At 38.2% G+C, this 3,651-nt stretch overlaps 1 non-coding gene across 1 annotated transcript; it reads right to left on the reverse strand.

Moving 5' to 3' along the window:
- Nucleotides 1-1,833: 1,833 nt before the first annotated feature.
- LOC130953475 (small nucleolar RNA R71) lies at nt 1,834-1,937 on the reverse strand. The gene has a single exon (XR_009075644.1). It is a non-coding gene; the product is annotated as a small nucleolar RNA R71 (small nucleolar RNA).
- Nucleotides 1,938-3,651: the final 1,714 nt, after the last annotated feature.

Raw genomic sequence — 3,651 nt, forward strand, 5'->3', positions numbered from 1 at the left:
AACTAAGAATTCTGAAACCTTTATTTTCTATTTTCATATAATTTTCGAAAAAAAAAATTTACAAAACCATAAAAACCAAAAATAATTTTATGTTTCTTGTTTGAAGTCTAGTGTCTCATTTTAAGTTTGGTGTCAATTGCATGTTTCTGCTCTTTTTGCATTCATGCATGTGTCTTCATTAATCTTCAAGTTGTTCTTGATGATTTTATTACTATGATTTTTAATTCTCTTGACTTGAGTGTTTATGTGTCTCATATGCATTCACATTTTATTAGTGTCAGTAGTATACAAACTGGTAAGTTTGGTGTCTTGCATGCATTGTTATTTGATTTTAGTTGCATCTTGATTATTCCTTATTATTAAAAATCCAAAAATATTTTTCATTTGTGTCTTTTCAAGTCAATAATACGGAGAATTGAAGACTCGTAACATACTGCAGAAGAATTACACAGAAAAAGCTGGGCGTTCAAAACGCCCAGTGAAGAAGGACAGACTGGCGTTTAAACGCCAGCCAGGGTACCTGGTTGGGCGTTTAACGCCCAAAAAGGTAGCATTTTGGGCGTTAAACGCCAAAATGGATACCATTCTGGGCGTTTAACGCCTGGATGGCACAAGAGGGAAGATTTTGTTTTCAAATCAATTTTTTTTAAGTTTTCAAAGTTTTTCAAAATAAAATCTTTTTCAAATAATATCTTTTCAATCAAATGTTTTCAAAATCAATTTCTTTCCTTTTTCAAAGATACTTGCTATCAATTAATGATTTGATTTAACATTTCGAGTATGTTGCCTTTTCTGTTGAGAAAGGTTTAATGTTTGAATCATATCTTTTCTTGTTAGGCAAGTCATTAATTTTTAAAATCAAATCTTTTTAAAATATTTTTCGAATCATATCTTCTCAATCACATCTTTTTAAAAGCATAACTTTTTTTATCATATCTTTTTTTTTAATCACATCTTTTTCAAAACAGTTTTTAATCATATCTTTTTGATTTCTAATTTCAAAATCTTTTTCAAAAATTACTTGATTTCTTTCCCACTCTTGGTTTTCGAAAATCAATTAAAGTTTTTCAAAATGTTTTCAAAAATCTTTCACTTAATTTTCGAAAATTCTCTTCCCCTCTTCTCACATCCTTCTATTTATGGAGTACCACTCCTTCTCAATGCACAATTCGAACTCTATTTGACTAAGTTCGAATTCTTCTACCTGTTCCTTCTAATTTTCTTTTCCTCTGACACCTCAAGGAATCTCTATACTGTGACATAGAGGATTCCACATTTTCTTGTTCTCTTCTCTTTCATATGAGCAGGAGCAAAGACAAAGGCATTTTTGTTAAAGCTGACCCTGAACCTGAAAGGACCTTGAAGCGAAAGCTAAGAGAAGCTAAGTCAGAACTCTCTGTAGAGGACCTAACAGAAATCTTCAAAGAAGAAGAACCCATGGCAGCCGAAAACAACAACAATGCAAGGAAGGTGCTAGGTGACTTTACTGCACCTACTCCCGACTTCTATGGGAGAAGCATCTCTATCCCTGCCATTGGAGCAAACAACTTTGAGCTTAAGCCTCAATTAGTTTCTCTAATGCAACAGAATTGCAAGTTCCATGGACTTCCATTGGAAGATCCTCATCAGTTCTTAGCTGAATTCTTGCAAATCTGTGACACTGTCAAGACTAATGGGGTTGACCCTGAGGTCTACAGACTTATGCTATTCCCTTTTGCTGTAAGAGACAGAGCTAGGACATGGTTGGACTCACAACCTAAAGAAAGCCTGGACTCATGGGAAAAGCTAGTCAATGCCTTCTTGGCAAAGTTCTTTCCACCTCAAAAATTGAGTAAGCTTAGAGTGGAAGTCCAAACCTTCAGACAGAAGGAAGAAGAATCCCTCTATGAAGCTTGGGAAAGATACAAATAATTGATCAGAAAATGTCCATCTGACATGCTTTCTGAATGGAGCATCATAGGTATTTTCTATGATGGTCTCTCTGAACTATCCAAGATGTCTTTGGATAGCTCTGCTGGAGGATCTCTTCATCTGAAGAAGACGCCTACAGAAGCTCAAGAGCTAATTGAAATGGTTGCAAATAACCAATTCATGTACACTTCTGAAAGAAATCCTGTGAACAATGGGACTAATCAGAAGAAAGGAGTTCTTGAGATTGATACTCTGAATGCCATATTGGCTCAGAACAAAATATTGACTCAGCAAGTCAATTTGATTTCTCAAAGTCTGTCTGGAATGCAAAATGCACCAAACAGTACTAAGGATGCTTCATCTGAAGAAAAAGCTTATGATCCTGAGAACCCTTCAATGGAAGAGGTGAATTACCTAGGAGAACCTTATGGAAACACCTATAATTCTTCATGGAGAAATCACCCAAATTTCTCATGGAAGAATCAAGAGAGACCTCAACAAGGTTTCAATAACAATAATGGTGGAAGAAACAGGTTTAGCAATGGCAAGCCTTTTTCATCATCTTCTCAGCAACAGACAGAGAATTCTAAGCAGAACCCCTCTGACTTAGCAACCATGGTCTCTGATCTAATCAAAACCACTCAAAGTTTCATGACTGAAACAAGGTCCTCCATTAGAAATTTGGTGGCACAAGTGGGACAACTAAGCAAGAAAGTTACTGAACTCCCTCCAAGTACTCTTCCAAGCAACACAGAAGAAAATCCAAAAGGAGAGTGCAAGGCCATCAACATGGCCGAATTTGGAGAGGAAGGAGAGGAAGTGAACGCCATTGAGGAAGACCTCAGTGGGCGTGCACTAGCCTCCACTGAGTTCCCCAATGAGGAACCATGGGAATCTGAGGCTCAAAATGAGACCATAGAGATTCCATTGGACTTACTTCTGCCTTTCATGAGCTCTGATGAGTATTCTTCCTCTGAAGAGGATGAGTATGTCACTGAAGAGCAAGTTGCTAAATACCTTGGAGCAATCATGAAGCTAAATGACAAGTTATTTGGAAATGAGACTTGGGAGAATGAACCTCCTTTGCTCACCAAAGAACTGGATGACTTGTCTAGGCAGAAATTACCTCAAAAGAGACAAGATCCTGGGAAGTTTTCCATACCTTGCACCATAGGCACCATGACCTTCAAGAAGGCTCTGTGTGACTTAGGGTCAAGTGTAAACCTCATGCCTCTCTCTGTAATGGAGAAGCTAGGGATCTTTGAGGTACAAGCTGCAAGAATCTCACCAGAGATGGCAGACAACTCAAGAAAACAAGCTTATGGACTTGTAGAGGATGTTTTGATGAAGATTGAAGACCATTACATCCCTACTGATTTCATAGTCCTAGAGACTGGGAAGTGCATGGATGAATCCATCATTCTTGGCAGACCCTTCCTAGCCACAGCAAAGGCTGTGATTGATGTTGATGGAGGCGGATTGATCATTCAAGTGAATGAAGAATCCTTTGTGTTTAAGGCTCAAGGATATCCCTCTGTCACCATGGAGAGGAAGCATGAAGAGCTTCTCTCAAATCAGAGACAAACAGAGCCCCCACAGTCAAACTCTAAGTTTGGTGTTGGGAGGCCACAACCAAACTCTAAGTTTGGTGTTGAACCCCCACATTCAAACATTAAGTTTGGTGTTGGGAGGTTCCAATATTGCTCTGAGCATCTGTGAGGCTCCATGAGAGCCCTCTGT

Source organism: Arachis stenosperma, chromosome 9 (assembly GCF_014773155.1).
Source record: "Arachis stenosperma cultivar V10309 chromosome 9, arast.V10309.gnm1.PFL2, whole genome shotgun sequence".
Classification (NCBI taxonomy): Eukaryota; Viridiplantae; Streptophyta; class Magnoliopsida; order Fabales; family Fabaceae; genus Arachis; species Arachis stenosperma.